Source organism: Rana temporaria, chromosome 2, assembly GCF_905171775.1.
Source record: "Rana temporaria chromosome 2, aRanTem1.1, whole genome shotgun sequence".
Lineage (NCBI taxonomy): Eukaryota > Metazoa > Chordata > Amphibia > Anura > Ranidae > Rana > Rana temporaria.
This window is the reverse complement of record NC_053490.1, coordinates 418,118,205-418,131,389: the sequence shown is the minus strand read 5'-3', so window position 1 is coordinate 418,131,389 and position 13,185 is coordinate 418,118,205. Positions and strand designations below refer to the sequence as shown.

Below are 13,185 nucleotides of genomic sequence, written 5' to 3'. Positions count from 1 at the left end.
ACCTACCCCCCCCTCCCCCTCTTTCAACACTTCCCCTCACTCCTCCTTTTCCTTTTTTCACTTTCCTTGTCTCTTCACTTCTGTTATCCACCCTCACTCTTCTTCCTTTCCCTCTCACTTCTTGCACACCCCCCACTCTTATCCTCATTTCCCCCCCTTTCTCTCTTTTTTTTTTTTCTTTTTTCCCCGCCTTCACTCATTCACTCATCACTCCCACACTCTTTTTATTCAATTGGTTTTTGCTGTCACTACCTCTTTCACTTTGCACTTAGCACCTTTGTTCACACATCTTTTTTTCACTTTTTCTCACTCTCCATTTATCCCCAGCTTCCCTTCTCCCTTCACTCCCTTGCCATCTCCCCTCCCCCATCCCCTCCTTTTCTTCTTTCCTTCCTTCCTTTCCCCTTTAATTTCCTCAGCCTCCCTTCCTTATTCCCTCATTGCTTCCTTCCTCCCTCTCCTTTTTCTTCCCTCCTTTTTTCTTTTTCTTTTTCTTTTTCTGGATTTTCCCAGCATCTTTACCCCACTCCCCCTTTTTTCTTTTCCTTTCCTTCCTTCTCTTTCCTTTTCTTTCTCCCTTCTCCATTTCCTCCCTCCACTTCCCCTCCCCCTTTTCTTTCCTCCTCTCTTCCCTCTTTCCCTTTTTCCCCATTCCCCTTCATTTCTGTCTTTTTTCTGTGCCATAGGGAGACCTACGCACCCTTTCTTTAGAGACACACTGCTTTATCATCTTTATACTGGCATCCCTTGGCCTTTTTCCCTGTTACCGACAGTTCATGTCGGTCCTATCTGTGTCTTGTTCTCTTACCCACCCATCCTCAAGGACCAATGTTCATATCATTCAATTACCTGTTATGCATGTGTATAAAGATACAGTCCATAATACCACCGTATTATCTTGCTTTCAGGCTTTTTTAAGTTTTCCTTCCCATCACCTCCAATCTCCCCCATCCCTCCCGGGCTTTCGCACGGTCCTTCCACCACCTGCCCTACCTATTTTGGGGGTGACCTCTTGTGGTGTCGAGCGAGGAGCTCCACACGGCGTGGCTGGCTGCCACACTCCCTGGGATGGGGGGCGTTCTTGGGTGGGCCATTTGATCTAAGCGTCCGGCCCGCAGCACTCACCTGTGAAACCGCATCAAGGTAAGGGGACTACAAATCCCCCAAAAAATACATTTAATATTATTGTTCTGTATTAAACACATATGAACTGCCTATATTGTATTGTAGCTTACTGCTTCTCCATATCCAGGCCCTTTGTATTAGCAGACACAAACTTAAAACGTAATAATGTATTTTCTAATATTTAAAATTACAATCATGAGATGTCTAACCACTATCTGTTCCCTTTCAGCTACACAAAACTTCTCTGAAGAAGACCTTTAACAGGTCGAAACGTTCGTTAGAATTGTTTATATTATGATGCATATTTTTGATTGTATAAACACCATTTGTGTACCGTTTTACACACTCATGTAAACGCTGTTTGTGTACCTGCTATAACTCATGTTCCATCCATTGCGCCATCCCTCCTTGTTCCCATTTTTTACATGTGAATCAAATAAAATATATATTTTTTACTACATGGTTTACACCTTTCTCTATCAGAGCTGCGCAACAACCCCATCTAGGAAAACTCTTTTTGTTATATTTTTCGGGGTGAGCAGCCCCATTCTCTCCACTTCAGTGTCTAGTCCTTTCTATGCAACTTGACCATGGTCCTCATTTGCTACTATACTGCAGTACTTATTTTTTGGCTCCATCCCAGGGTTCCTCAGATTCTTCTTAATGCTTTATTTTAAGCTCTCTTTCTATTTTCAGTGTATACAAAACCATATGTATTGAAAGTTTTCTTTTTTAAATGATTGTGTTGTGGTTTATATGTACTCCTGAGACTCCAGCTTCTGGCACAGCAATCCAAGCATATTTTATAGGTACAAGGAAGCCCAGCTTTTGTTTAACTATGGCCCTAATCCCCTCCCACTATCAAGTTTGGGTACATCCACTTTTTGTTACAGGACACTATGTGCACCGCAAATCACCATCTCCCTGAAATGTCCCTCATTCTCAAGTTCAAAAGTTGGGAGGTATATATATACATAGCATGTACAGTACCTTCAATCACACAGCTGGGTACTGCACTGTATAAGGAGTACAGCAGTCAAGAAGACACCTCTCCATCCTTTGCTTTCACTTTGCTAAGTGTGTTCATTGTTTGACAGAGCCCCCAGCTTCCACAATGGGAAGTTTCATTTGACAGCCTCTCTCTACGAGCCACACAGGACCCCTGAAGCAGGGATGGGGTCACCATTGCAACCCCTGTAGCTATGCCACTGCTACAAACCATATGAGATATCCTTAAAACAGAATGCAGCATGTATAGAAACAGTAGAAAGGCAAATGTTTTTAACCTTAGTTATTTTGGAATTGTCTACATCTTTAGAACACAAGTATTAGAATAATGCCATGCATGCCTCCTTGTCTTTTCTTGCCCCCCCTCCCCCCCATAAAAAAAGTTAAGCAGACTTTTATTGTGTGTGTGTATATATATATATATATATATATATATATATATATATATATATATATATATATATATATATTCTTACACCAACATGTGTGTAGTTAATATTTGTTAAGGATTTTAACTATAAATACAAAATACAAATGAGGAAATACAATACAATGGGGGTTATTTACTAAAGGCAAATCCACTTTGCACTTCAAGTGCACTTGGAAGTGCAGTTGCTGTAATCTAAGGGGGACATGCAAGGACAATTAAACATGGCATTTTTGCTTGCACATGATTGGATGATAAAATCAGCAGAGATTACCCTCATTTCAGAGTTCCCCTCAGATCTACAGAGATCTACAGTGATCTACAGTGAATGCACTTCCAAGGGAGTCTATTCCACATTTTCCCTGCTTTTACTGTGAAGAAATCTTTCCGTATTTGGAGATTAATCTTTTTTCTCTAGACATAACGAGTGCCCCCTTGTCCTCTGTGATGAGCTTAAAGTGAATAACTCAACACCAAGTTCACTATATGGACCACTTATATATTTGTACATGTTGAATTGATCATATCCTTCTTAATCGCTTCTTCTCAAGAGGGAATAGATTCAGTTCCTCTAATCTTTCCTCATAGTTGGGCTCCTACCTCTTATAAGTTTGGTTGCCCTTATCTGAAGTTTCTCCAGTTCCCCAAGATGCTTTTTGAGAACTGGTGCCCAAAACCGAACTGCATATTCCAGATAAGTTCTTACTAATTATTTGTACATGGGAACAATTATATCTCTCTCTCTCTCTCTCTGGAGTCCATACTTCTCTTAACCACTTGACCACTGGGCAATTAAACCCCCTTCCTAACCAGACCAATTTTCAGCTTTCGGTACTCTCACAATTTGAATGACAATTCAAATACATTTTTCTTCGCTTCTGTTATAAAATTTTGCAAATTAGTAATTTTTCTTCATAAATGTTGGCCAAAATTTATACTGCTACATATCTTTGGTAAAAATAAGTACAAATTGGTGAATATTATTTGGTCTTTGTGAAAGTTATAGAGTCCACAAACTATGGTGCCAATATCTGAAAATTGATCCTGAAGTACTGACAGCCTATCTCATTTCTTGAGACCCTAATATGCCAGAAAAGTACAAATACCCCCCAAATGACCCAATTTTGGAAAGAAGACATTCCAAGGTATTTAGAAAGAGGCATAATGAGTTTTTTTAAGTTGTCATTTTTTCCCACAATTCTTTGAATTATTTTCTTATTTTTTTTCACTAAATTGTCATATTAGCAGGTTATTTCTCACACACAGCATGTGGGCAGGGTATTGTAGAGTATTGCAGGGTATTGCGGAATATTGCAGGGTATTGCGGAATATTGCAGGGTATTGCGGAGTATGGCAGGGTATTGTGGAGTATGGCAGGGTATTGCGGAGTATGGCAGGTTATTGCAGGGTATGGCAGAGTATGGGCAGGGTATGGCAGAGTATGGGCAGGGTATAGCAGAGTATGGGCAGGGTATTGCAGAGTATGTGTAGGTCATTGCAGAGTATGGGCAGGGTATGGGCAGGGATGGCTGTATCTGTGACTTCAATTGTCACAGAGCAGCGCTGCTGCCATCCGCTGTCTCAACTCTCCTCTCACAATGTACCGATCGGTACACAGAGGGGAGAGAGGAAACCGGCGTCATCACATGACGCCGGTTTGTTTACAAGTATCGCTCTGTCATTTGACGGAGCGATCACATGGTAAATGTCCGCGATTAGCGGCCGTCTACCATGATCCGTGATGCACCAGGTCTTCCGGACCCGGTGGTCACAGATATTTCCGGGAGCACGCCCCAGGGTGCGTGCGGAAGCAAGATTCTGGGAGGACGTCCTCCCAGAATAACTGTACTGCGCTGTAGCGATATTTCAGCTATGACCCGGTCGGCAAGTGGTTAATACAAGAAATTACTTTGCTCACTTTGGAAACCACAGCTTGGCATTGCATGCTACTTTCGAGCTTATGATCTACCAAAACCCCCAGATCCTTCTCCACCATTGATTGCTCCAGTTATACTCCCCCTAATATGTATGATGCATGCATATTCTTAGCCCCCCAAGAGCATAACTTTACATTTATCAACATTAAACCTCATTTGGCAAAAATTGCAGATTCAAACTGTATCCTCACAGGGTAACTCTGTGGATACACAGGTAACAGAGTGCCAATGTCCCAAACATGTTTAGAAGGAGAGGATTGGAGCTAAAGAAGTGGACTTTATAATTAATATTTTTAATTTTAGTCTACTCGTGTGCCTATAAAATCCACGTCTTTAGCTCCAATCCTCTCCTATTAAACCTCATTTGCCACTTAGTTTCCCAATTAGACAGTGCATTGAGGTCAGCTTGTAAATTGAAGACATCATGTAAGGATGGTATTCCACCGTATAGCTTGCTGTCATCTGCAAAGACAGAAATTGTACTTTAATTTCCCAGACCCTATATCATTTATAAAGATATTGAAAAGTAAGGGTCCCAACACTGAACCTTGGGCTACACCACTGACAACCTTAGACCATTCGGAGCAAGAGTCTAACCAGCACTCTCTGAATGCTGTCTTTTAGCCAGTTTTCTATCCATTTACAAATTGAACTTTCCAATCCTGTAGACTTTACCTTGCACAAGAGCCGTGTGTGGGGAACAGTGTCAAACACTTTTGCAAAATCTAAGTATACCACATCCACAGCCACATACCTCATAAAAAGAAATCAGGATTGTTTGACAACTTCTGTCTTTCATGAATCCATGCTGTCTGTTGCTTAAAATTTTTTTTTTTTTCAGCAAGGACTCGTCCATTGTGGGATTTTATTGAACTCTCCAGTACCTTCCCGACTATAGAAGTTAACCACTTAAGACCCGGAACAAAATGCAGCTAAAGGACCCGGCAATTTGGCACTGCGTCGCTTTAACAGACAATTGCGCGGTCGTGCGACGTGGCTCCCAAACAAAATTGGTGTCCTTTTTTTCCCAAAAATAGAGCTTTCTTTTGGTGGTATTTGATCACCTCTACGTTTTTTTTTTGCGCTATAACCAAAAATAGAGCGACAATTTTGAAAAAAATGCAATATTTTTTACTTTTTGCTATAATAAATATCCCCCAAAAATATATATATTTTTTTCCCTCAGTTTAGGCCGATACGTATTCTTCTACCTATTTTTGGTAAAAAAAATCACAATAAGCGTTTATCGGTTGGTTTGCACAAAATTTATAGCGTTTACAAAATAGGGGATAGTTTTATTGCATTTTTATAAAAAAAATATTTTTTTACTACTAATGGCGGCTATCAGCAATTCTTTTCATGACTGCGACATTATGGCAGACACTTCGGACAATTTTGACACATTTTTGGGACCATTGTCATTTTCACAGCAAAAAATGCATTTAAAATGCATTGTTTACTGTGAAAATGACAGTTGCAGTTTGGGAGTTAACCACAGGGGGCGCTGATGGGGTTATGTGTGACCTCATGTGTGCTAACAACTGTAGGGGGGTGTGGCTGTAGGTGTGACGTCATCGATTGTGTATCCCTATAAAAGGGATCACACGATCGATGCCGCCGCCACAGTGAAGAATGGGGAAGCTGTGTTTACACACAGCTCTCCCCGTTCTTCAGCTCCGGGGACCGTTCGCGGGAATCCAGCTGCGATTGGGTCCGCGGGTCCCACGGTCCCGGTCACAGAGCTTTCGACCGGGTCTCGGCCTTGCGCCCGTGACCCATGGCTGGGTACTAGCACAGGACATACCTGTACGTGCATGTGCCCAGCCGTGCCATTCTGTCAATGTAAATGTGCAGGAGGCGGTCCTTAAGTGGTTAAAATACCAGGTCTATAGTTACTTGGTAAAGACTTTGCTCCCTTTTTAAATATGGGCACCACATTGGTCCTGCGCCAAAACAGTGGTACCATTCCTGTCATGAATGAGTCCCTAAATATTAGAAACAATGGCCTTGATATGACAGAGCTCAATTCTTTTAAGATCCGTGGGGGGATGCTATCTTGTCCAGGTGCTTTATCCACCTTTATTCTGTCTAAATATTTCTGGACCATATCACATTTGAGCCATTGTGGATCATTTGAGGCTGTGTCACTACCACTGCTATTATGGACATGAGCTCCCCCATGCTCCTTTGTATAAACAGAGCTGAATAAAGTATTTATTAAATTTACCTTCTTTTTGTCCCCAGTTACTTTTTGTAAGTACTTTTGTAAAGAGTCTACATGCTCAGACCTGACCTGTTTAGATTTGAAGAGTGTTAGTGCCATTAACTACCTGGTGTCAGACGAAACACCACATCTTCCCCTCCCTTCCAACCTCTCTCTCCATTTATGATTCACCTATGTGGATGTTCAGCAGTTTGAATCCTGTTCCTCCCAGGGTCAAGTTACTTTGATCTAGATCCTTTCCATTAAACTTTGGGCCATGTGCTCACTGTGGGGAAGCGCCTCTGGGCATCCCTGCCCATGGTTGGGCCTAAGTGTCTGCTCCGCCTGGTTGAAGTGTATGTAATCCCTCCTGAGAGAGTAGTTTTCACCGAAAAATATGTAAAGGACTCAACATACCTCCAATCACCTTTATGAGAGTGGATGTCCTCAGTTATATCTGAGGACAGTGTCTCACCAACAAAACCCTTTTGGGATAGCGATGACACTAGATATGTCGCTTTAACCACTTCCGGACTGCTGCATGTACATTTACGTTGGCAGAATGGCACGGACAGGCACATTGGCGTACCTGTATGTCCCTGCCTAGACATGGGTCGGGGGTCCGATCGGGACCCCCCCCAATACATGCGGCGGTTCCCGTGGCTTCAGGATTGATCCGGGACGAGGGCGCGGCTATTCGTTTCTAGCCGCCCCCTCGCGATCGCTCCCCGGAGCTGAAGAACGGGGAGAGCCGTATGTAAACACGGCTTCCCCGTGCTTCACTGTGGTGGCTGCATCGATCGAGTGATCCCTTTTATAGGAAGACTCGATCGATGATGTCAGACCTACAGCCACACCCCCCTACAGTTGTAAACACACACTAGGTGAACCCTAACTCCTACAACGCCGCCTGTGGTTAACTCCCAAACTGCAACTGTCATTTTCACAATAAACAATGCAATTTAAATGCATTTTTTGCTGTGAAAATGACAATGGTCCCAAAAATGTGTCAAAACTGTCCGAAGTGTCCGCCATAATGTCGCAGTCATGAAAAAAATCGCTGATCGCCGCCGTTAGTAGTAAAAAAATAAAAATAATAAAACTATCCCCTATTTTGTAAACGCTATCAATTTTGCGCAAACCAAACGATAAACGCTTATTGCGATTTTTTTTCCCCAAAATAGGTAGAAGAATACGTATCGGCCTAAACTGAGGAAAAACAAAAAAATTATATATGTTTTTGGGGGATATTTATTATAGCAAAAATTAAAAAATATTGAATTTTTTTCAAAATTGTCGCTCTATTTTTGTTTATAGCGCAAAAAATAAAACCGCAGAGGTGATCAAATACCACCAAAAGAAAGCTCTATTTGTGGGGAAAAAAAGGACGCCAATTTTGTTTGGGAGCCACGTTGCACAACCGCGCAATTGTCTGTTAAAGCGACGCAGTGCCAAATTGTAAAAACCCCTTGGGTCATTTAGCAGCATATTGGTTCGATCGTTAAGTGGTTAACTAATGTCTTTTGAAAAATATAAAAACAAATGTGAACTATAGTAATTTATACTCAATTACATGTACTATATATAGTCTTTTCATCTGTAGTCTGCTAGGCGGCTCAAAATAGTTTTTTTTTCAAGATACTGTAATGAACCACCATTGCATTTATTGGGATTAAGTATGTCTATTCACAATTTTGTGAATTTTTTGTGTCCAGTTAAATAAAAAAAGTTCTCAAATACTTGTTGCAAATAAATAATTTAACAAATATACATGTTTATGAATTCATACTGTGAACAGTTTAAACTTCAGAAACAGTTCACTGATTCAGACAATTACAGATTATTATTGAACTGAGATTTTCTAAAAATAATAAACTACAATTTAGACTTTCAATTTAATGCAGGGGAAATTGTTCTTCCATTGCTCTTTTAGATTGTAACAAGCTTTTAGGATAATTTACAATTTTTTTATAATTGCTTTTTCTCCAAACTGAAGCTTTAAATGCTAGTCCTCACAGACCTCTAAATATATGTACATACCATGTGATAACTTTGTGATGTACAGTATGTGATTGCACTGTAATGTTTCTAAACTCCTTTTTAATGTGTCAATACACATTTAACAATCCAGTGGGGAATTAAGGCTCTTAGGAAGGTGAGTATACTCTCTGCAAAGTGTAGATGGTAAAAAAGGTGAACCTGTGTTGAATTCGAATACTCCATGACACACAAAGGAATCTTAAAAAAAAAGTATTTTTGCTAGCATATTTAATATTCAAATTTAGGGATGAGCCGAACACCCCCCGACTCGGTTCGCGGCAGAACATGTAAACACCATCATCTTTTTGCCTGACGAAGAGGTCCTGCGTGGCCTCGAAACGTTGCTCTTTTTGACATAATAGATATGCATTAAATCTTTGGACGTTATGATTTCTGGTGTGCTGGCGAGTATATATATATAGAACATGTAAACAAACCGAAAGTTTTCACAGCAGGAACAGGCCCTGCTGTGAAAGATTAGATCAAAAATTGTAACTGCCCACCCCTGTTGAACAGGGGCAGAAAAATTGGGCCTTAGGCACTGATAGCGGTGCCACAACACTGCAACCCCTCACATATACTCTAGTTGAGCGCATGAACGAGCCCTGCTGAGAAATATTACAGCAACAATTTTAATTACACACCCCTGATAAACAGGGGCAGAAAAATTGGGCCTTAGGCACTAGTGGTGGTGCACTGAAACAAAAATGTTCTTAGAAGCTATCAACATGAACATTGAGGAGGAATAGGATAATCACTCAGCATAACAGGATAGTCACCCAGCATAGGCAGTCTTCAAGGGATCTCACATTCATAGAAAATGTATCTTTTATATCAACATCAGGTGCTTGGTAGCTGCTGGTGATCCAAGACTGATTCATTTTTATGAAGGTGAGCTGATCAACTGTGTCTGTGGACAGGCGCACTCTGTGATCGGTTACAAAGCCTACAACAGCACTGAAAGTGTGTTCAGAAAGAACGCTGGATGCAGGACAGGCCAGTAGCTCAATTGCATATTGTGCAAGCTCTGGCCAGTGATCCATCCTCAAGACTCAGTAACCCAGTAGATTTTCCATTGGAAAGGTCTCCAAGTCTGATCTTGCCCCTAAGAATTCCTGCACCATGTAAATCAGACGCTGTCGATGGTTGCTGGAACTGATCAGACCTTGGGGCTGAGGACTAAAGAACTGTCTGAAGGCATCGATCAGATGGCCACAATCTCCACCGCTCCTTCTGTGACTGACCAAAGCCTCAGCAACATGTTGTCCAGGAGGACCAGGAAATTGTAACTTCCCAGGCTCTGGAAACGCATTGCACAAACCTTTCTGCAAGGCCTCCCTAAGATGTTTCATCCTCTGCTCCCTCTGCAAAGGCTGGATAAGTTCCGAAACCTTACCCTTGTAACGTGGATCAAGAAGTTTTGCCAGCCAGTAATGATCCCTCTCCTTGATACCACAAATCCGAGGGTCCTTTTGCAGGCTTTGCAGGATCAGGGAGGCCATGCAGCGCAGGTTTGCTGAGGTATTGAATCCGGAGTCCTCTGGGTCACTAAGGATGACATGATCAGCAGCCACCTCCTCCCAGCCTCGTACAAGTCCATGGGTTTCTGGGGACTGAAATTGATCCCTTGAAAACTGCTGATGATGCTGAGTGCTAGGCTCCACCTCCATGCTGACACAGTCCTCATCCTCCTCCTCCTCTTCCTGTGTGATCGGCGGGCCCGTAGGAATACTGTCTGGATAAAGGGGGTCTTGAGAGGTAAGGAAGTCCTCCTCTTCCTCCCTCTGTTCTGCCTCAAGTGCCCTGTCCATTATTCCACAAAGCATGTGCTCTAACAGGAAGACAAGAGGGACAGTATCACTGATGCATGCCCTGTCACTGCTCACCATCCTTGCGGCCTCCTCAAATGGTGACAGGACAGTGCATGCATCCTTTATCAGTAGCCACTGGCGTGGCGAAAAAAAGCCAAGCTCCCCTGACCCAGTCCTGGCGCCATACTCACACAGGTACTCATTGATGGCCCTCTGCTGCTTGTGAAGCCACTGCAGCATTGCCAACATTGAGTTCCACCTGGTGGGCATGTCACAAATGAGGCGGTTCTTGGGCAGGTTGCATTCCTTTTGAAGGTCAGCCAGCCGAGCACTAGCATTAAATGACTGGCAGAAATTCCCATAGACTTTCCTGGCCGGCCTCAGGAGATCCTGTAAGCCCATGTACCTGCACAACAACCGCTGCACCACCAAATTCAGTACATGAGCCAAACAGGGAACATGGGTCAAGTGTTCCTGTCGGAGGGCGGAGAGGAGGTTGGTGCCATTGTCGCATACAACCATTCCTGGCTGAACTTGGCATGGTGTCAACCACCTCTGAGTCTTCCCCTACAGAGCTGACAGAATCTCTTCCCCAGTGTGGCTCCTGTCCCCTAAGCAGACCAACTCAAGCCCTGCATGACATCTTTTTTGCCTGGGTGCTTGCATAGCCCCTTAAACGCCTACAGAGCACCGCTGGTTCTGAGGACAAATCTGAAGAGGAAGAGGCCATAGAGGAAGAATAAGAGGAAGGGGTGGAGGAGAGAGGTGTGGCAGAATCACCACTACTAGCATTTTAGAGGCGTGGTGGCGGAACAAGCTCCAACTATACTGCACCCTGTCCTGCATCCTTCCCAGCTGCCAGCAGAGTTACCCAGTGTGTCGTGAAAGAAAGGTAACGTCCCTGTCCATGTCTGCTGGACCATGAATCAGCGGTAATATGCACCTAACCGCTGACCACGCTGTCCAACGAGGCAAAGACATTGCCTTCCACATGCCGGTAGAGAGCCGGAATGATCTTCCATTAAAATAAATGGCATTTGGGAACCTGCCACTGAGGTACGGCACATTCCACAAATTCATCAAAAGGGGGCAGAGTCTACCAGCTGAAAAGGCAGCAATTGGAGTGCTAGCAATTTAGCCAAGCTAGCATTCAGCTGCTGAGCATGTGGATGGCTGGGACCGAATTTCTTTTGACTGTTTAGCAACTGGACTAGGGAAATTTGCCTGCTACAATTGGATTTAGGTGTCCGGCTAGCAGATTGCCCGCACGTGCTTGGGACACCTAATTCTTCACCTTCATTCCTCTCAGTGCAGGGTTCTGAGAGGACTGAAGGTATAGTGGGGTTGAGATTCCAGCTGATGAGGAGCAAGGAGAGGTCCACCTTGTTCTTTGGTGTGTGTCTTTTAACCACTTCCGGACCGCCGCATGTACATATACATCGGCAGAATGGCACGTACAGGCACATTGGCGTACCTGTACGTCCCTGCCTAGACGTGGGTCGGGGGTCCGGTCGGGACCCCCCCCCCCCGGTACCTGCGGCGGTCACCGTGGCTGTCCGAGCGATCCGGGATGAGGGGGCGGCTGTTTGTTTTTGTCCGCCCCCTCCGGATCGCTCTCAGCTAATCCGTGCGCTCCCCCTGCGTGTCACTTCCTCCTCCTGTGTAAACACAGGAGGAGGAAGTGATGTGATCTCTCCTCTCGGCGGTATTTTCAACCGCTGCTGAGGAGAGATCACATCACACAGTAAGTCGCACCAACACTACATTGACACACACTACACATAGGCACCTTAACCCCCCCTGATCACCCCCACACCCCCCTGTCACAGTGTCACTGATCGCAGTGATCATATATGTACTGATCACTGCATTTAGTGTCAGTGTGACAGGCAGTGTGACAGGCAGTTAGTGTTAGGTTCAGGGTAGCCCCCGTACCCCCCCTAATAAAGTTTTAACCCCTTGATCACCGCCCTAGTTAACCCTTTCACTCCCTATTGCCAGTGTCACTAAGCGATCATTTTTCTGATCGCTGTAATAGTGTCGCTGTTCCCGCTAGGTAGCTATTTTTTTTTTTTATTGCAATTTTTTTTTTTTACTAAAGACATGTGGCTGAATAAATTTTGGCCTAAATGTTTCACTAAAATTTAGTTTATTTTATTTTTCTTATAACAAAAAGTAAAAAAATATTGGGCCAGATTCACGTAGAGCGGCGTATATATAGACCGGCGTAGCGAATCTCTGTTACGTTACGCCGGCTCTATTTCGTGACGCAAGTACCGTATCCACAGAGTATTTGCGCCCAAATTTGCGCCAGCGTAACGTAAATTCCGAGGCGTAAGGCGGGGTAATTGGAAGTGGGAAGGAAGTGGGCGTGCTTCATTGAAATGAGCCGTGACCCCATGCAAATGAAGGGCCGGCTGGCATGCGCATGCGCAATGGTGCTGACTCTGTTCATAGCCTCTCTGCGCATGCGCAGAACTCGGCCCGGCACAATCAGTGGGATAGAAACTAGGCCAAGCATACTTAGTGAGATATGCCCTGTGCTTAAATAGGCCCAGACAAACGCCCTTCCATTGCAAAAGTACATCCATTTGTTTCCCTTCCTGAAACAAGGTGCTTTTGTTCTGTTGTCTG

General features: G+C 43.7%; 1 long non-coding RNA gene across 1 annotated transcript; it reads left to right on the top strand.

Annotated features, from left to right (window-relative positions):
- The first annotated feature begins 995 nt into the window (after window positions 1-995).
- On the top strand, window positions 996-1,585 carry LOC120928666. Its single transcript, XR_005747292.1, has 2 exons — window positions 996-1,143; window positions 1,355-1,585. It is a non-coding gene; the product is annotated as an uncharacterized LOC120928666 (long non-coding RNA).
- The last annotated feature ends 11,600 nt before the right edge of the window (window positions 1,586-13,185 follow it).